The sequence below is a fragment of the Manis javanica genome, chromosome Y (assembly GCF_040802235.1).
Source record: "Manis javanica isolate MJ-LG chromosome Y, MJ_LKY, whole genome shotgun sequence".
NCBI classification, from domain to species: Eukaryota; Metazoa; Chordata; class Mammalia; order Pholidota; family Manidae; genus Manis; species Manis javanica.
Window position 1 is genome coordinate 2,903,620 of NC_133175.1, and position 22,235 is coordinate 2,925,854.

At 38.4% G+C, this 22,235-nt stretch overlaps 2 pseudogenes; both read right to left on the reverse strand.

Annotated features, from left to right (window-relative positions):
- Positions 1-22,235, reverse strand: part of LOC140847578 (regulator of nonsense transcripts 3B-like) — a 372,804-nt pseudogene that overhangs the window by 134,330 nt on the left and 216,239 nt on the right.
- On the reverse strand, positions 6,984-7,850 carry LOC140847557 (protein sprouty homolog 3-like; annotated as a pseudogene).

A 22,235-nucleotide genomic window follows, 5' to 3' on the forward strand; every position in this document is an offset into this window, starting at 1 on the left:
TATGGCTGGCCTGACACCAGGGCAGGTACTGCCAGTTTGGGAGCTGGTGCTGGCAGGCCAGCAGGAAGGCACAGCAGGCTGTGTATCACACTGGGGGGCCTTCGAGCTGAGTAGGAAGCCAAGGGGATGGAGTGCCTGAAGTTCCTAAATATTTCCAACCTGCTTGGCAGAGCACAACCAGACCACCTTGTCCATCTATCCCTTCTCGTGTTCAGCAAGCTCCATCCATACCCCTCCCCTTCAGCAGCCCCCTCACTGCTAGGAAGCCTATCAGACCACTTGTCTTTCCTTTATCCTAGAGCAGCTGGATGTGAATATCCGTCCTCCACAAATGGCTGGAGAGCATATAGGTAACTTGAGGTTAAAGTCGCATATGTTAAGAATAGGATGCTGAGCAACTCTGTTTTTCTTCCTTAGTAACGTGCACCAGCAGTGTTATTCTGTTCTTCAAGGACTTTGGGGCTTCTGGATACTTGTCACATGTGTCTTTTACCATTTGAGACATGACTATGATAAGGTACAGTCAAAAGAATTGCCTGCATAGTTAGTGAATAATTTGTAGGTCAGGATTACTCCTTTCTTTTCCAGGGAAGTGGTTAACAAATAACATTTTGGAGCAACATATATAACTTTGAACATAATTACACCCAAATCTCTAAACAATAAGCGGTGTCATTCCCAAGATGTCTTCCCTTGAGTGCCATGTATCTTGTCCATCCTGGTCATTGCAAGCAGCAATACTGGTAGTGTTGTGATGGTCAATTTGAGGGTCATAGGATATGGACCCAGGTTAGGATAAAAGGACCAAGTATTTCAGCCTTACCAAACCTTAGGTCAGAGGCCCAAAAGCATACTAATGACCATATGTGATCCAGCCGAAATGACCAAAGTAAAAGACTAATTGAAGATTTAGACATTGAGAACTTTGGATATATTTATTCACCACTAATAAATTCTAGTGGAAAACTACAAAGCTTTTGGTCCAAGCAACTAGAAGTTTGTAATTGGCATTAAAGGAGATAGGAAAGATTAAGAGCTTGATTTGAGCATGTTATGTTTGAAACCTCAACCAGATATTGGAACAGAGCTTTGAAACAGGCATTTGGATATATCAGTGGGAAGTTTAAGGCAGTAGTCCAGGCTGGAAACATAATTTTGAGTCACTGTGTAAGTGGTACCCAAAGAGCAGATTTCAAGGATCAATCCCTAAAATACTTGAACATGACCAAGTGAGGGAGATGAGGGGATGTAGCAAAGAATACAGAAAAGGAGCAGACGGTGACATAGGAGGAAAAACAGCAGAAGGTGGTATCCTGAAAGCCAAGTGGTGAAAGTGTTTTTAGGAGGACAGAATGAGCAACAATGCCAAATGATGCTGGTAGATCAGGGACAATAAGAACTGAGAAATAATCACTCTTACTAAAGCAGAAGTCATTGGAGAAGAGATTTGGTAAATTGTCTGGAGTGATAGCATGATTGTTGATATTGTTCACCTTGAACATTTTTCAGAATTCCCCTATTTTTATCTTGCCGTGCATGAAGGGTCAAGTACTAAATCAGTGGTATGCATTCAGTGCTTTTACGACCTTGCCCACAGATATGAAGCCATATCAATAGAATGATTTTATTACCTAGATGCTTTGGCTTCATGTAAGAATGGTCTATAGGGCACAGAGAAGGATTGCGTATGAGAATAAAAGATAGTATAGCTCATAGAATGTGTCTACATGATGTCATAATTAGTGACTGCAATTGAAAAAAAACCCAATCAACCAACAACATTTTATTTTTATGTTGCAAAAAAACTTGTTTAGTCATTTCTTCTGATTTTATTAATTTGACCAGTTTTTTTCTGCTGTTATGATGACTGAGCCTAAATTAACATATGCACATTCATGTACATGTATTGGTTTAGACATGCTTTATGAAGACGTTGTTACTCCTGTAGTTGACCTAGAGTCTTCATTTCAATGCAGAATGAAGCCCTTCAAAACAAGTCAGAGAACAGTAGGTTCAGGAAGGCAAATTGAGTACATTTCTGAGCACCACAACAAAGCTTTATAAACTTTAAAGATGGTAGGTTATGTCTAAGTTGGTTTGAATCTATATAGTTAAAGATATAAGGGAAAGCACCAGCCTAGAGTACTTTAAGTTCATATGCCTCCCTCTATCCACACACTTGTCTTGCTGTCTGTAGTGGTGCCAAATGCTACCCCCACTGCTGCTGAGACATGAGATGCCAAAGTACATGCTTGGGCACCCATACATGCACTAGTTAGAAATTCAGGGGAGTTAATATCCTGTGGGTAAGGAATTTGACTAATGATATGAGAGACAGGAGATGAATTCTTCTCCTTTTCTCCTCCATATGGGTTGTATGAAAATGCAGTATGGCCTACCATAAGAGACCGATAAATTAGATTGTCATGAAATAGACTATGGCCAACAAGTGATGCACTGCTTTACATTTGCTCTCTTTCCTTCTCTACCTCACTACTCCTTTTCCTGACTCTTACTTCCCTGGGATTTCACATAAGCTTTTGCTTTAAGCTCTATTTTCTAAGAAACCAAGACTGAGACATCTGGAAATTAGGAATTCCACCCAAACTCATGTGTGACTTTGAACAGGTTATTTTCCCTCTCTGTGTATTTTTTCTCCAACTATAAAATGTTGATGTTGGAGTTGGTGTTCTTTAAGGGTCTTCCTGGTTTTGAAATAATGCCAAGGTAAAGGATTGTCAATGTGAAGGAAGTGATGGCAAAAGGTATTTACTAATGGTCATCAGTGGATTGCTTACATTTGAGTCAGAATGTATTCAATATAATACATGAGCTTGAATGTTAGCAGTTCCAACCAATCTTCAGTTCAAAAACAGTTTTAGTTTTACTTTCTTCAGAAAGAAGTTGAATTAGTTATCCTGGGCCTATAAAGATTAAGCCAAATAAGCTTACCTTCTTGGAAAAAGTGAAAAATACTTCTCTACTAGCTCTACACCATAAGCTGTCTGACACATGGCAACTAGCTGCAAGCATGTTTTCAAAGTAGTGGAGAACTTTTTAGTGCCACTATCTTGAGAAGTCAGAGAGCTAATACATGATCTCTAACTATTCCTTCACTACTAACATAGAAGCACATTTGTTTAATTCTTAGGCTATAGGCAGACTGGAGTTAGGGAAAGGACTATTCATCATTTGAGGCTTATTACACCAGAAAGATTTACATTATGCCCCAGACTTCTATACCTGGCTCTGGAGCATGGACTTGGGAGTCAGACAGCCTAGGTTAAAATCTTAACCTCACCATCTACAAGCTTTGTTAACTTTTGACAAGTCACTTAACCTCTCTGGGCTTCAATTTTCTGATCTGTAAAGTGCCAATAATAATAGTACCTACATCATAGAGCTATTGTGAAAATTAAGTAAATTAACATAGGTAATGAGCTTAAAATAGTGTTTAGCACATAGTAAAAGCTGTATAAGTATTCACTATATGTATTCTAGCTATCACAATGAGGCAAGATGGGCTGGAACCAAGAAAAACTCTTGGCTTAAGCTATATTAAATGTATCAAGGGACCAATATGTGAAAAGCAGTAGAGTTAGGGAGCAACAGATGACTTCACTGCAAAAAAATATTAAGCTAGAAACACCCTCTAAATATTCCTGTTTCTACAGACACAACAACGTAGAAAAATTATGAAAGTAGAGCCTTGCTGCAGGATTCAGAGTTCTTTCATATACATTTCAAATATACAAGTACAGTACATTAAAATATATAGAGGTGTGAATATATTTCCCATATGTGCATTCATGTACATGTATTACTTTAGATGTGCTTTTTGAAGACTTGGTTACCCCTCTAGTTGAACTAGGGCCTTCATTTCCAATGCAGAATGAAGCCCTTCATTCTTAAAATAGTGTTTAGCATGTAGTAAAAGAACTTACTGTTTCTGAATTGTTTTGAAGGGCTTCATTCTGCATGGAAATGAAGGCTCTAATTCAGCTAGAGGAGTAGCAAAGTCTTCAAAAAGCATGTCTAAACCAATACATGTATATGAATGCACATATGTTCATATATATACACACACACATATATATATGATCACAGGTGTACATATGCACACTCACATGTCTGAGCGCATACCCCAACAGGACCCATCTCTACATTAACCAGATGCAGTCCATATCAGGCCAACTTGGACACAAGTGAAAGCCCTGACTCAGCAGCAGATTGCAGATATATCTGCACTTGAGTAACCCTTCAGTTTCTTATACCATGTGTAAGGCCATGTAAAAATACACCAAGAAGAGCTGCACTGGGAGTATGGCAGAGCCCAGGTATGCTCTGGCAGTGCATGATTTGCCTGAGTCAGGACTGAAGGATTGGGATATCAAGAAGGAGGGACTTGTGTTATTTTGGGCCCTGAAACTAGTAAGCAAACATCCATATAGGAACTTTAGCTCCAGGAACAATGCATTAGTGTCATAAAATCCTTATATATTTCAGCTCTAAGCAAACTTCAGGCAGAAGCAGGGAGAGGTGTGTTGATACTCATCAACATCCGGTTGACTCAGAGAACTGGGCACAGCTTTTAGGGTAGGTAAGTTCAAAGTTCATTCAGGAAGACTTATAAGAGTTTTTAAGTTATTTAAAATTGAAGGCTCTGAAAGCAACATAAGAGATTAAAGGTATTGGCTTGGGTTCATAAATGTTCCAAGAAGTCGAACCTTATATATGGCAACATTTGCAGCCACATTATTAACATTATTAGTAATCATCATAACATATTTATATATACAAAAATAGAGCAAAGAAATTCTAGAAGAGGAGGTGAAAGTGAAGGTGTGGGGCTTTGTGCAGCCCAAATGTTATACACTTCAGGAAGTTTCAGAACCGCCAAAGACTTTGACACATATTTTATAGGATATATCTAACAAAGGGATGAAGATGTTCCCTTCCTCTTCCCCCATGTATGACTATACATTTCTCTCCACCTCTCTACCCTGTAATACACATCCATGCACACTATAAAAGAGATGAAATATGAAGTTAGAATATGGAAGTCTTAAACTAAGTTGGAGCACCAGGGTTTCAAGCAAATGCCCTCAATCTCTGAATTCCTTAGGGATTTTCAGATTCACTTACAGACGGTACCTGTATCTAATTCTTGTGTCTTTCAGCAGCAGTCTTTAGGAGCCTACCTTCTGCAATACAGCCTTTTCCCATTGAAGGGGATTCACAGCACAGGCTCTTGTTATTTTTTAAAAGAAAAGTTAGTGCTCTGTATTATACACCATTCATCTTAGTTTTCCACTGTTGTTGATATTTAAGTTCTCAGGCAACTGCTATTGCAGTCAAAGCCAGGAGTGACAACTGTGTACAGCAAAGGGTAGGTGCAATGGCAAAGATGAAGTTTGGTTAGGGTTTTAAGTACTTCTTTTCCACACTTGAGCTTCTAGAAGGTGACAGAGCCAAAGGTGATATCCCCTGGGGCAGCCTCAATACCTGATAGTTAATTATCTACCCACATTTTAGTGCATAAAAGTCATCATACTAACTTGGTATGGTTCCTGAAAATTGAGTGCCAATGGCTTTCTGTTATTGTTAATAGAGTCCTAGGAGAAAAGTCCCATGACTTAATGTGGCACAGGATAGGCAATATTGAGCTAGGAGTCAGAAGGCCTGTATTCCAGTTCCAACTGTCAGTGTGTGGCCTTAGGCAAATCTCTTCCTATTTCCAGGCCTCAGTTTTCCCATCTGCGAAATAAGGGCATTGAACTAGATTAACAGTTAAGATTCCTTTCAGCTCTAAAATTGTCTTATGACTTTTTATGTCCATTATTAAGGTCGGATCCATGCATTCTCAGGGCATTTAGCCTCTAAGACAGAACAGACCTCTGTAATATCCTTTGCTTTGTCCACTTAGCTACAAAGCACATCTGCCTTTGGCACTTGGGTCAGACATACAACATCATGAGCATCCTGGTTTACTATCCTACTCAGCATGCTAGTGGAATCTGTCAGAACTATACATTTATTAGGAAAGGGAGGGCAACTCCAACTAATTAGACCAGGAAATGTAAGATAATTTAGCCTCACACGCTCACAAATAGCGGAGTGTAGTTATGGGTTCATACACACATCAAAGATACAGACTATTGCTAATGATCAGTTCATTATAATAATCCATTTCCCTTAATAAAAATCAGTAAATAGTGTAACAGAGAAAAGTTTGGCATAGAAGGAAACACCTACTGTAAAACAGCACTTCAGGATGTGTTAGAGAAAGACAGACAGGTGGAGAGACATAGATCAAACAAAATAGAAATACAAGCAGAGCAAGGATTAGTCTGCAAGAGAAGAAGGGAAGGAGTATAAAGGAAAGAGGTGGGAAAGAAAAGAGGAAAAATTAAAGAAGAGAGAGGGTCAGAATGCAGAGGGAGGGAGTACAGAAAACAATAATGAAAGAAGAGGGGAGGAGAAAGAGAGAAGAGCAAAGAAGAGAAAAGCAGTAAAGAACGAGAAGGGGTCAGATTCCCTGGAGTATTGAATGCTGCTCCACATGGACCTGTGAAAACCATCTTAGAAGAAAGCTTCCAAAGGCGCTGTGGAAAGCAGAGTAACACGCAGAGCCTGCATCGAGAGGCATTATATTGGGGGGCCCCTAAACCTCCATGTTGATGGCTCTGTCAGTCCTCAGCATCCAAATCTCATGCCTATATATCACCTGAATTTGCCAAGACAGCCATAAGGGCAGATGGCCAGGGTGTAAAAGGTTTAAGCAAAGTGGGATAGATACTGTGAGAAAGAACAAGGCATCCTACACCAGGATGTACTTGGCCATTCCCCTGACACTATAGGAACAAAACTGGTGAGTCCCTAACTTTGGCAACATGACCCATCCTCTCCTCTTCAAAGATGAGGCCTAAGCTTTACTGATGGGGGCTAGAAGGACAAAGCTCTGGATCCATTTTCTGGGAAGGTCATACAAACTTCTCCTGGACCATTGGGAAAGGTGCATTACCAGAAGAGATTTTTCTGCACACAGTGTTGGTATGCCTCTTACAGTGGCAGCCTGGTCGCCTGAGGCTATCATAGCCCTGCTGGCACAGATGGAGGCATCCACGTGCAGGCAGGTAGCAGCACAGGCAAGGTAGGAAGATCGAGATGAGGCTCATGGCTGCCCAGCGGATGAAGGAAAAGCCAGGCCCACAGGAGCAGGGCTCATAAGCACAGTTGTCTTCATCATCAGTTGAGCAGTGGTAGAAGAGGCCCTTACCACAGCAGAGACAAGTGCCATAATCAAGGAGGCTCTCAGCAGAGCAAAGGCAATGCTGGTTTCACAGCCAGCAGAAGGGGAGAGAATGAGCTGCTGTACAGAGGATACATTTGCAGCACCCACACTCCTCGCATATGAAGAGGTGCTCACTGGGGTGCACTGCAGATTGCTCAGTTTCTCCCTTCACAGCACCATCAGCCATTAAGTGGGCCCCTGATCCAGGCTGGGTTTGAATGATGGACTGGCCTGAAGGTGAGGGAGTAATGCTGGCCAAAAGCCTTTGATCACAGGCAGTGGTGCTATGGGATACTGAGCTGGCAATGCTAGACTGGCTGAGATGCTGAGGCAAGGGCTGCAATTGATGGCACAGGCTGCAACCGCAGGGAAGGGAAGTAGGCATGGTAGCCAGGGACAACTCAGTTTTGTGGGTTTGCACGATAAGGGAAGGGCTGGAGAGGGCGTGATTACAGGGGCCTGAAGGCCGTTCCACATAATCATTGCTAGCATGAGTAGACCGCAGCTATTTAATACACAAAATTTGTTGGAAATCATCCATCACTGTGGCATCCATTTTGCCTTGGTTCTTGAGTTCTGAGTGGTTTTGGGTCAGGGTGGCACTTATGATGAAAAAGAGCCCTTGTAGTTACATGGACGTTAGGGCACATCAGAAAATCCCAGGAGAGAAGGAATAGAAATAATAAATGAGAACAGACAGTTATGAGTACATTGCAGGGAAACAAGAAAGCTTGGGCCCTATCACCAGCACTACGTCTATGTAGGCAAGTCTGGTCATACTATCCAAAGTGTAAAGCACTTTGGGAGCAAAGAGCTCATTCATTCCTTTTGCATTCTGTCATATGACTAGGGATATGGGAGCAGCTAGCTCATTCAAATATTTGCTAGAAAAGAAATGCAGGCCTTGGGCATCAAAATTCTAATAAAAATGGAACCTAATTTTAGGCCACTTCCTGAAGCAATCCTGATGTAAAAGAGAAAGCTTAAAAATTCTTCCATGATAAGTATATATATGTGAGAATATATATATATTATATATGTATATATATATATATAATACTAACTGAAATATGTGGTAAGCATAAATAAACAGGTAAGAAAAGAATCACTTGATTCAATTAATATAGGAAAGCAACCCAAATGTAGTAAAGGCAGACATACAGCAGAGACACAGAGAGCAAAATTTTGTAGAATAATAGGAAAAGGCCCCCAAGAGTATAAGAAAGCCAACACTAATCATCTTGAAGTTTTTCTCACCTCATAGGATGCTTTATCTTACTGAGGAGGCAATTCTTTCTACATGGCAGTATGGCTCCAGTATCAAACTTGTATATGTATGGCAGTAACACTGGGAATGGGGAAACCATAGAAGATGAGCCCTGTGTTATTTCAAATATCACCTGTAACTGTACCTGTCACCTCCCATCTTAAGTTAAGTCTACACTGATAGGATTTACTATGCAGAATCTGCTTGGACTGCTTTTCTCTACCTTTTATTTACACAATAAATTGGAGTTCTTTAAAGGGTAACAATGTTCTTATATCAAATTTAAGATATATTGAATATCTAGAAAACATATGTTTGTGTCTACCACAATCAGGAAGAGTTGGTAGTCTTTCCCTGAAGGTTTTGGTTGAGCCATAAAGAAGACCTCAGGAAAACCTACATACAAATCCCAGAGTCATCCTGGAGACATTAGGACCTAGGAAACACTAGCACACAAAAAAATCCATCAGATTTCAGGCCTTCTCAAAATAGATTGATCACTCACATTACTGTATGGGATGTAAAGCTTGCATAATAGAAATGAACAAGTGAGAGAGGACAGTGCTTGATAACATTTCCCAAAGCAAGCAAACACCACACTGAAATGTTCCCAAAGCTCAATAACAGGAAAAATAAAGACACAGTTCACAAAGGACTCAGTGGCTAATAATAATATGACCAGACTCACTGACTTTTGAGGCTATATCCCCATGCAAAATTGTTTATTTGAATTTACATCTGTTCATTTTTTGAAAAGAATATTTAATTTGGTTAATAATAACATTTCGGCACATCATCTCAGAGAACCAGTGTGACTGTGATTTCACTTTTTATCTTGTTGTTTTGGTGTTATTTAATGCAGCACAAGAGAACTCACATAAACGCTATGGATATTCCAGCACTGAAATATCTGTGTAAAGTGTGTCAAATCCCTTGCTTGTTTGGTCCTCAGTTTCACTATGTATATAATTACAAGGGTAAACTAGCTTATTTTGAAGAACTCCACCCCATTATAGACTGTAATTCTGTAACTACACAATTGGACACAATAATTCTTTTCATCCACAACATCTGTGTTGTAGTCCTTGAGGGTAAACAGTGCATCATGTCTCTTATTTACCTGGACTCACAGCTTTCTGCAGGTTCCCACCTCTAACTTTCCTGTACCTTTATTAAGATTCATAATCTTACCATTGGAAAAGAACAAGTATTTTTCATTTGAACACCCAAATAAAAAAGGACAGTGTTCAGCTGGCTTGCAGGGTATGTGGATGTGGATGTAGGAGCTTTAGATTGGGAAGAGACTTTTGACAAAGTAATAAGAAATGGATTTATTTCCCATTGATCAAATGAATAAGGTCTGCGACCCTTCAAATCCTTCACACTACAAGAACTACACACTTGATGCATGTTAGACTCACTACTTTCCCAAAGGAAACTAGATTGAAAGCATATTGGAGATTATAAGAATCAATGACTCGAAGGAAGGCAACAAAGTCTTAAAGTTACAGGAGGTAATCATATGGAATCCCAAGGGTGACACGACGTATCTCAGGGACATGCCCAGAGGGTTATAAACCTAAGCTTGGAACAAACTAGGTCATAATAGAAATGACTTAGAACAATGTTAAAAGGAGATACTATCTTGGCAGCAGAAGGGCATATGGTGCTCAGGTGAGAGGTATATTTGGATATTAATTAGATATTACTATGCAAGACTGAGGAGTTGAGATCCTTGGTTGCATGATTAAAGGAAGCTTTGGGCACCAGTCTGGGATGCTTACGGGTAAGGGTCACCTCATAAACTCAGGAGGTTTCTTTTATTAGAATGGATCGTGGAAGATCTGCAATATGGTAAGCACAAGGACCTGGGTAAAATCAAGGTGTCGATTAGGATAAAACAGGATTGAATGACAATAAATTGTTTGCCATTCTGGTAGTGCTAAACCCGATCTGGCTAACAGTATGAACTGAAATGGATACTGTAAGGGAAGGTAAGAGGGAAAAACAGTTGAGAAGCAAATAGGAAACAGACTGCTGTAGCACATACATCAGATGAAAAACTATTACTGCATGCATGATTATGATTTAGAAATCCATGCATTAAAGGGCCATTCATAGTGAGCAGAAACATTTAAGAAACTATGTTCTTTTCATCAACCCCATATTCTATTAAATGAGAGAGAATATGCATATCACATATCATTAAATAGGATCCAAGGTGATTACAACTCTTGGCTGTGCATCGATGGGATCTAGGGATTTCTGTCACACAGTGCCTCTACAGTAATGAACGATGCATTGTAAATGCACCCCCATGTCGGTCTCTCTGGCCAGGTGCTCAAAGCTTTCTCAACAGTTTTTCTGTACCCCTGAACTTGTTTTGTTCAACCTAAACAGAGATTTATTTTCTTATGCCAATTTAGGGACTACAAAGCTATCATCTCCATTCAAGAAATGCTATTTGTTAATGAAAGAAAAATGTATGCCCTCCATGGAGCCTAAAATCTGTCATGTTGATAATAAAGTTGGAACTTTCCTTTCTGAAGCCCTTCTATGCTAACACCTTAAGCTAAAACTCTGATTTCTATAATAAATCCTTTCTGATACAACAAGACTCAATCTTGATTTCAAAAAGGGGAAAGAAAAGGAGAGCCCAGCTCCTGTTTTCTCCAACTTCTACAAGTTCTATGCTGTTTTGTACCTTACTGTGTAACAGCTCTGGGTTGTGTTGCTTTATTCTGTACTCTGCTGTTACATACACTCATTCTCAGAATAACTGAAAGCAAACATAGGGGGAGTTTCTGCTTTTGGCTTTATATGTTTTCTTAGTTCTACTTTTCCAGAGTCTGCTCTCTAAAAATCCCTCTCTGTGCAAAAGCATTTGCATCTCTATCAAAGCACTGCCCCCTTACAAATAACCTCTCAGCCACTGCCTGGGCCTCTCTCTTACCGCATACATCTTGCTGGAGCTGCCAGGTTCTTACCACATTTAACTCTTAACTTGTCACTTTGCTACCCTAGTCCTATTTATTACTTTAGTAGTTTCATTAAAACTCATAGCACTTTATTTTAAACCAGGGTGGCTTTCAGTTTTAAGACCTTGCATTTTTAATGATATAGGTGTTCTGGCAATGAGAGATACAGGGAGAAGCTGCACTATAAAATGAATTCACATACTTCTAATCTTGAAGAAAATTCTGATTGTGCATTTGAGAAGTAAGAATTGTTCTTTAAACCCCAAAGCATTTTATAAGAGACAAGAAACTTAAGGTTTAGTCCTAACTCTACTTCTACTTTGTTGTATGACTGTGGGAAAGTGGCTTCTCTTCTGAACCTCATCTGTAAAATGAGGGGTGTGAAAGAAGGATTTTTAAAGCCTATTTTTGTCCTGATGTTCTCAATTTTGTGTGCCGGGTTTATTGGTTCAATTTTTCTGTTTCAAAAAATCTCTGATGAATTAGTCTCCTTCCTTCTGGTTCTTTACTTCCTCACTTCTTAACTGAATAAAATTCCTCCAAATTCAAGTCACTCAGATCACTCTAGAATGTTTCACAACTAGAAACACCTGAAAACAGAACACACAAAAAGACAAAATGTATATACACTGTTGCAATTAAAGTCCTAGTAAATGTTTATTTTGAGGTACAGGGAACAAAACTAATACTTCTTTGTAGATAAACTGCTAGGCTGTGCTTTATTTGTATGTATGTATGTATGCAGCTGACATTTTGGGAACATGACTGAACACCTGGTACATCCAAATTCTGCCTCCACCTCCCCTTGTCTCTTCCAATCTGACCGATGACCTGAAGCAGGCAGCAGAAACTGCAGTTGCAGACACAGGGTATCTCAGCAGAGCAACCGGTAACTGCTAGTGTGTGATTATTTATATAGCTCAGGGCGTGTTGGTGTATAATCCGCAGAGAGAGGGGCGGGGGTGACATTGTAGTGTGTTCAGCTCACTTTAGCTGGCTGTTTTGTGAATGCAGATGATTTCTGGAGGTCTTGTGAATGGGTTATAGGGGAGGCTAAGAGGGAAGGGATTTACCATTCCTTGTTGCAATTTCTTTCTCTCCCTCTCTCTGTGCCCTTTGCTTTCCCGCAGCTGCACCTCTTAATGCTTAGCTAAGTGGCGTCATGCAGTTGAAAGGGAATCGACCCATGGGAACTCCCCATAGCAATCTCTGTATCCGGTCCCTGGGTCATGACTGAAACAAAATTTAAAGGGGAAGGGGGTGAGGCGGAGAGTAACAGTTTTAGGGAGGCCTCATTTAAATGTATCTGCTGATCACACTCCTACCAAGCCACTCAGCCCTTGCTGAGTGACCGCAGCTTCAGTTAGGTAAAGGGACAGATCTCCTTTGTTTAAGGACTTCTCCCACCCCTTCCCTGCATTCATTCCACTTTTTCAGCGCTAATAATGATTATCCGTCCATCATCTACTGGGAAGCCATTACCCAACTTACTCTCCCTTCCTGCCTTTTTACATCCTATATTCAACAAATATTTTTTGAGTGCCTTCCTTTGTGCTACATATTGTGGATTCAGTAGGGAAGACAGACAGAATCCCTGTCTTCATGGCTCCTCCTTAGGACTGCCAGGCTTCTGAAATAAGGTAGCTTTGAACATTTTCTTTTATATAAAAAGTGAAGGACAAAGCTTTCTGTAAACTATCCTCAGCCCACTATTTTGTTCAATAGTAGGGGTCTTCCTTCTGGGCATCCAGACAGATGTACTTGAATGAAAATAAGCCTCGTATTTAAAATAAAAGAGATCTGATTCCAAGTCCTGCTTCAGTGGACAAGTAACAGGAGCTTGATGACCAACATCCTTAGGATGCTTTGGTTACCCCATGTGTAAAATGGATATGGCAGAATGGTGACACTAAAACAAACCTGTGAGTCAGAAACTCAGATTCTTAAACTTACTGTAACTCCTTGTGTGACCTTTGCGGTTTATTTTCCCTCTAGTGCATCAATTTCTACATTTGCGTGAAGGGATCTGATTAGGTAATTGCTCAGGTCTCATCTAGTTCTGACTTTCTATTATTTACACCCTTTTAGGAGTGTTAAGAAAACAAAAGAAAGCATGAGGTTAAAACTCTCCACTGCTGTGTGGGTCTGCATGTACATGTGTGTATGTGTGTGTCAAAGGTGCTCCAAATTGTTCTGTTCATGTACGTGTGTGTATACCTATAAATACACACATACGCACGTATGCACACACACACGTGTGTGTGTGTGTGTAATTTCTAAGCAATTCCAGATCTCTGCCCAATCATAATTTCCAGAGCCAAAAGATTTTCCTATGTAAATTCTTTTGTGACTTGAACCTCTTCAGTACTCTCAGTGTTGACTTTTGAGTTTATCAAGATCATGCAAACCATTAAGGCTAATGTATATGTTCATCTGCAAAAGAGGACAGATTTACTGATATATGCATTCCCCCACTTATCCAATAGGTATTTTTTGCATACTAACTATGTGCCAAGCACTGTACTAACTAGATGAGGTCACACAAAAGAAGGTTTTAATTTTTGCTCCTCAATTTATAAGCTGGCTTTGGGCAACTCAATTTACTTCTCAGAACCTGTTTCTTCATCTTTGAAATGAACATAACAATAGGATTGTGCTATTTCCTGTAGATTGAATAAGGTCTTGCATTTGAAAGATTTAACATGTGTCTGGTCTATAGTAAGTGCTCATTGAACAGCAGAGATGAATATTAAGAAATGTGCTTACTTAATGTAGCCCATAAGAGAGGCAGGAGGTGATTATTTCAACTTGAAATCCTTTAATTTTCTTTAAAGTACAGCTTTAAATTTGACCACATATATGCCAAATATATCCTCCTTAAATGTGGTTTATTTTCACACTTTATTTCTTTGTTGAAAAACTTATTTCTAATTCCTAGGACATTAAGTCTGAGATATTCTATCAATCATGTCATTCCCCAGGTCTATACTTTCTACTTCTTTCGTCAGCAAAGCTTTGAAGAAAGATTGAATGTTTCACATTTCTCAAATACTAATGCACAATGCTGGCTACCAATCTAGCTATTCATATGTACCCTTCACATGAATTATATTTATCCATTTTCTACCTTCAGATCCTAATTCTTCTGTCAATCCATCCTTGACTACTAAGGCTCCTTTCTGCTCTAAAGCTCTATGATAGTTTTTACTGATACCCTGATTTATTTCTACATTTGTAATGCCACAATATTTTCAGCTATGCCCTGTCCCCATTATTCAGTATACTCTGTTAGATATACTTTCCCATCTTTCAAAACCTTTCTGGCTTAACTGTCATGTCAGAAATTATCTACACAACCAGTTGCTCTAAGGTGTGGAATGATGTGTTTAATTCATTTTAATACCATAATATACAGACTTATAAAACAGTAGTAAAAAATATACTTGGATGGCAGAGTGACTTTTCTGGTGTCCTTCAAGGTTAGAAATCACTGGCTTTTAGAAATAGATGGTGAGATCTATGTTGAGGTAGTATTTCCAAATTCAACTGGAATTGAATCAGTGTCAGCAAGGGATCTAGAAAAAGAAAAAGGCAGTGGATTAGGAGACAGGAGACCTGTGTTTACTTCTAGGCCCACCACTGTTACTAACTAGCTGTATGATCTTGGACGACTCAATGAATCTGTCAAAATGTGCTTCCTGAAGAGCATGTCATTAACTAAAGAGCTAAGAAAACATATTTCTTCAAATGCATTGAATCTAACAAGTTTGTAAGACAAGTCATCAAGTAAGTATCATACAGTGAATGCTGTGATGTCTCAGCATAAATTTCTATGCATAATTGTACTATCCCAACATCCTATCAAAAATCAGGAAACTGCAAATTGCATTTTAGAAATAAACATCTTAAAGCACAAATAAAAGTATTCATGTAGATTTCCATGAGTCATTTATTAATTCAATAATTATTAATTGGTCACTGTGCCAGGCCCTGGGATACAGCAGTAAAGGCAAATATGATAAATGTTACATCTACCCTCAAAAAGATCACTTTGTAGAATGGTAGACAGATAATTATAATTAAGGGTGAAAAACAAGAGAAGAGATACCTAAATTGGTTCTTTGAGTAAGAGGTTGCTAGGCAAGTTTTTTCCTGGAGTGAGTGACTTCTAGGCTGAGTTCTAAACTCTGGGTTAGTGAGGCATTTCATAAAGAATTAACAAGATATTCAAGTAAAGAGCATATACAACGACATAGAATGTTCAGGGATATCAAGCAATTGGGAATAGAGCAAAAATCCTTGAAGGGATTTGTGGAGGAAAGGGTTCTGTGGTGCAGTGGTTAAGGGTGTAAGCTCTGGAATGTGTCAGTCTGAGTCAAATTGCAGATCTGCAACCCACCAACTGTATATCCTTGGCCAACTTACTTAATGTCTTTGGGCTTTGGTTCTCATTTCTAAAATCAATATGATTTATAAATATACCTCATAGGGTTGTTGTGAGAATTAAATGGGTTAAAACATATTCAATGCTTAGAATAGTGTTTGGCACAGAGTAAACATCCCTCCTTACCCATTTGAATGTGAACTCTGTGAAGAAAATAAATTTAGTTGTTGAATCTAGTTTAACTCTTAGGTAGCAAGTAGTCCATAGTAAGCATTGTTGAATGAATAAATGATCATCGACATAATAATTATTTTTGATTCTCAGGTGGGAAGGATGAATAATCTCAGTTGTTTTCATTTTTGCTTTAACATAGGCCCACAGGGAAATCATAGAGTAATAAATTAATATAGAAAATAAACAAATTGATGTAATATTATCAATTATAAAGTTACATGTAATAATTATTGTTCATTAATGTTTAATTAGTGAATGAGCCCGTGCACTCAAGGGGCTCATAACTTAGTAGGAAAGACAGCAAATAGACAACTGTAATAATAAAAGATGGAGGTGATGAATACTGTATCAAACATCTGGCCACGTGATGCTTAGATTCTGGTATTTACTTAGCAGGACACTTGCCTGCTGACATACATATCAACAGGCATTTCACTTTCTTCAGCTATGTAACTTTTTTGTCCACATTAATCAGAAGTTTTAAAACTTGGGAATGGGGCAAGGAGGCAAAGCAGGGCAAGTCCTTGCGAATGTCAGGAGTTCTGAGGTAGCTGATCTGTCCACACTGTGCATTCCCCTACAGAGGAGCCCAGCCTGCTGCAGGTGAGGAGAGCACAGAGAATTACATTTGGCTCTGTGAGCAGTTTATTTTCAGAACTGACATCCTACCCAGTAGTAAATAGAGCCAGTCTCTTCATTCCAAACAACGGTTTCTTTTCTGTGAAACTTCAATAAAGCTCTTAGCTCTATATTACAAGGTCACATTCCCACTCCCCACCCTCTCCCACCCCTCCCATGAACTTTATTCTTGTTCTTCTCCCTTTCCCCAACCACCTACTTTCCTCTCCCTGCCTCCTTGGTTTCTTCTTCTAACTTTCTTCTCTTTCCTATTTCTCTCCTATGTTTTCTTTGTGTTTTTCACTCTCTCTCTGATGTCCCCAGTTTTAAATAGAGAATCTCTTAGGAACACCTTTCCCCAATATGCCAAGATAATATAGTTGTCCTAAGGCTAAAATGAACTATTTTGCTTTGCTCTTTTGTAATCTTCCGAGACTGGAAATAGATAGACTTCCCAGTTTGTCTCCATGTATGCCAGCAGACTGACATGTAACATTAATGACATGCTAGCATTTATTGAGCATTAACAGTGTATTATTCTAAGTACTTTATACATATAATCCTCATAAAAGTCCTCCAAGAAGGAAAATTATCCACAGCTTAGGATGGTGCGACTGAGAGCAAGAGAAGAAAGGTAAGTTACCTTGGGTCCAACAGCACACATATAGCAGAAATGGGATTTGAACCCAGGCAGTCTGACTCCAGAGCTCATACCCTTAACTCCCATAACATACTACTTCCATATAGTAGCATCATTGTCTATTTGTAACACACTTCCTGAGCAGTTTCTCTGTCTAAAATAGACACTCTCTCACATACACATACAAACATACGCAAATGTTCAGCTAGATGTCATGGTATAAGATCAATATGCTAATATGTCTGTATTTCCATACACTAGTTACAAACAATCTGAAAATGATTTCATTTACAGAGCATCATAAAGGCTTAGGATTAAATTTAAGAAAAGAAATGCAAGACTTATACACTTGAAAGTACAAAATATTATTGAAAGAAATTAAAGAAGACATAAATAAAAGGAAGGCCATTCCATGTTCATGGATCAGAAGACTTAATATCTTTAAGATGGCAATATTACCCAAAGTAATCTACTTTGAATCTAGATTCAAAATAATCCCTTTCAAACTCTTAGCTGTATTTTTTGCAGAGGTTGATGAGTGAATCCTAACATTTGTATGGAAGTTTGGAGGGCACAGAACAACCAAAACAATATTGAAAAGAAAGAATGAAATGAGGACTCAGTCTTCCTGATTTCAAAACTTACTACAAAACTACAGTAATCAAGACAGCATACAGATAGACACATAAATCAATGCAATACAATTCAGAGTCCAGAAATAAACCCTTTCATTTATGGTCAGTTGACTTTCTACAAGGCTGTTAGGACAATTTAATGGGGGTAGAGAATAATTTTTTCAACAAATGGTGCTGGAACAACAGGCTAGCTGCATACAAAAGAATGAAGTTGGACCTCTACTTCAAACCATATAAACAAATTAACTCAAAATGGATCATAGAACTAAAACTACATATTAACTAAAACTACAAAATTCTTGGAAGAAAGTATACAAGTAAATCATTGAAACTTTGGATTAGGCAAAGGCTTTTTAGATACAATAACAAAAGCACAAATGGCAAAAGAAAAAAGATAAATTACACTTCCTCAAAATCGAAACCTTTTTAGCTGCAAAACATGACATCAAGAAAGTGAAAATACAACCCAGAGTCGGGTAGCGTAAAAATGTTCTCACATCATACATGTGATAAGGAACTTGTATCCACAAGGGATAAAGAAATCTTCTGAGTCAACAACAAAACAACTGCATTGAAAAACTGGCAAATAATTTAAATATGCATTTCTCCAAAGAAGACATACAAAGGGTATATATGTGCATGAAAAGAAGCCCAACATCATTAGTTATTAGGAAAATACAAAACAAAACACAGTTACATACACCTCTTCACACCCACTGGGGTTGCTAAATCAAAACAATAGACAGTAACAAATGCTAACAAGGATCAGGGAAACTTGGAAGCGTCGTGCACTGCTGGAAAGATTGTAAAATGGTGCAGTCACTTTGGAAAACAATTTGAAAGTTCCTCAAAATTTTAAACATGGAGTTATCATATGATATTGCAATTCCATTCCTTAATGTATAGCTGAAGACTTGAAAACATATGTCTACAAAAAAAACCTGTACACAAATATTCACAGCAGCATTATTCAGAATAGCCAACAGGTAGAAATAACCAACCTGATGACTGGTAAATAAAATGTTATCTATGCACACAAAGGAATATTATTCAGCCATGAAAAGGAATAAAGTACTGATTCATGCTACAATCTGGGTGAACCTTGAAAACATCACAATAAATAAGAAAAGCTATACACAAAGGTCACACACTGTGTGATTCTATTTTTATAAAATGTCCAAAATAGGCAAATCCATAAAGACAGAACATAGATTGGTAAGTTCAGGGGCTGGGGAGAGAGGAAAGGAGAGTGAGTACTAATGAGTAATGGGTTTCTTTTGGGTTGATGAAAATGTTCTGGAATTAGATACTTGTGATTACTGTAGAACTATCTGCTTAAACACCACTGAATTTTATTAATGGATATTTAGAATGTCTTCAAGTCTTTTGTATTTACAAACAATGCTGCAAAAAATATCTTTTATATACATTTTTGGATATTTGTGCTGATCTTCTTATGGGATAAATTTCTAAAGTGAAAATGCTGAGACAAAGAATACATGCATTTTAATTTTGCTTAATATTACCAAATTGTTCTCCAAAAAACCTTACACCAGTTTACACTGCTACCAAGATTTAGGTGAATGCCCTTTTTTCTCACATTCTTGCTAAATACATTACCAACTTTCTTGAGCTTCTTCCATCTGAAAAATAACAGATGACACCTGGGGATTTTAAAAAGATAGGTGAGATTCAACTTCTTTTTCATATAAATATTGGCTACTTGTAAATATATATATCATTCTGAGAACTGTATTTTCATGCTTTTTGTCCATTTTTCTAGTGAGTTGTGTTTTCATTATGGACCTGTAAGAACTTAATATATACATTTAAGTATCAATATTAATATATAAATATGAATGCAATTAGGCCTCTGACATAAACACTAATTTCTTTATCAGTTTGTCATTGGTCTTTAACTTTATTTATAATGCTTCATGCTTTGTAAATGTTGTAAATTGTTATGTAGTCAAACTGGTCAATCTTTTCCACTAGAGAATTATGACATCTAGGTGTAGTGCTATATTTCTCCATGTTTCCTTCTAATATTTGTTATGATTTCATATATTCTGATAAATCTTTGTTACATTTGAGTTTATTTAGGTGTAGGGATGAGTTAGTGGTTCAGCAGAACTACACCATAAGAATGTGTACCTTATGCATTGCACAAAGGTGGCTTGAAGTGGATAGTTTCTTTGACTTTAGAGCTTAAATTTTTTACTAAGATCTACCTAGGTGTGCATAAAATGAAGTTCCTGTGTCCAGGATTCTTGCCTGACCCTGGTTGACTACCTCACTGCACACCTGTGGGCAATAAATGGCTGTTGACTCTATATAGAGAGCTCTACCCAGTGTTCTGGGCATGACATGGTGGCAGGACCGCAAGGCTGCAGGAGAGCAGAGCAGAGGCTGGATTTGTGGAAGAGCTGAGGACAGATGCCCAGAGGATGGCTGTGCTGGACGGCTGTGCAGAGAGGCCCAGAGGATGGCTGTATGGAGAGAGGGGCCCAGCCAGAGGCAGAGACCAGATTGCTGCATGCAGACTCGCTCTCAGTGAATGAGATTTTAGTGGCTCACCTGCCACCTGGAAATAAAGTTGTGTACAACCCTTTCACTCCAAAGAGCATCCTGCTGTCAATTTCTTTGGTCACATTGAATCCATAGTGAACTTACCCAGGGCTGAAATCCATTGGCAAGACACTAGGCATATGTCATCATTCCCATTACTCCGGCTTGAGATTTGGTGGGTTCTTTAAGTCTGAACACTTAAGTCATTCTTCAATTTAAGGAAATTTTAGTCCAGTATTGCTTTCATTCTTCCTTTTCTCCCTCCTTCCCTCCTCTTCTCCTTTTCTTTGACCCTTCTTTCTCTATTATCTCTGTTTCTCTGTTTGTCTCTGTCTCTCCTTTCTCTTCCCTTTGTTTCCTTAGGAGCTCTCATTAAACATATATAAAGATCCATATATCTCTTAATTTTTCTTATCAGTTTTCTGTGTGTGTGTGTGTGTGTGTGTGTGTGTGTGTGTGTGTGTGTGTGTGTGTGTGTGTGTGGCATCCTGTGATAAAGTCTATGTTCAATATTCAACTAAATAATTCTGGTTTTAGTTGTATGCATACTGCTAGTCACCAATTTAGTAATGGGTACCTTTTTGGCAAATATGTTTTTAATTTCTAAAACATCTATAGTACATGTTTATAATATTTGTCTCTTACCAACATAATATGAGTAGCTTTTTTATATTTTGGAAATTCCTACCTTATAACTTTTATCTCTTAAATGTAGGAGTCAAAACTCAAACTTCTACTATGTGTTCTAAGATGTAGGAATATGACATAGTTTCTTCCATATACACTGACACGAGACTTTGATTCAGAATTGAAGACATGCATAAAATGACATTGTGTGGTTTCCATTTTGCTGGAATAGGTAGTAGTGAAAGAACTTGTCTTTGAAGGATAGCAATGATTGCAAGGTCAAGTCCTTAATAAAGTAGTGGCATCAGTGCTGGCAGCAGTAACTGTTGCACTACAGTAAATTTCTTGGCATCTAATGCAAAAGCAAGTCTTTCTTAGACCAGTTCTGTGGCATTGGTCCTTGGCAATTGCTTCTGAAAACTGAGCCTCAAGATAAATAAATAACTGCTATGTATATAACCTCAAATTGAGCATCCCTTTCTCAAACCACTTTTTCCTATCTTTTCTACTCACTCCTTCTAATGCCCCAATCTCAATGTTTTGTTTTGTTTTTTTACCTCACTGGGATTTCCAATCCATTGATCCTGCTACTTTTCCTTCCAATGATTTTATATTTCATAGTCCATCATTACAATCACTGATCCCAGGAATATACCATTAACTCTTTTGCCCCTCTTTCTATTTATCATACTCACATGGGAAAAAAAGTCCAATTCTCCACTTGTTCTGTTTCTATGTAAACTGGTTTGATCTCAATTTAATTTTAGTTTTTCAAATTCATGACCACTAACCTCGGAGGGCTTTTCAACATTATGGCATTTTCATGACTCTTTTATATCATCTCCTCTTTCCTGAAGCCTCAAATATCTAGTACTCCATTCTCACTCTCAACTAATGACCCTATTTAACAAGATACCCTTGTTAAAGTTACCAATAACCTCCATATTGCTGGCTTCAAAGTTAATTATCAGTCTTCGTCTTACTTGACCT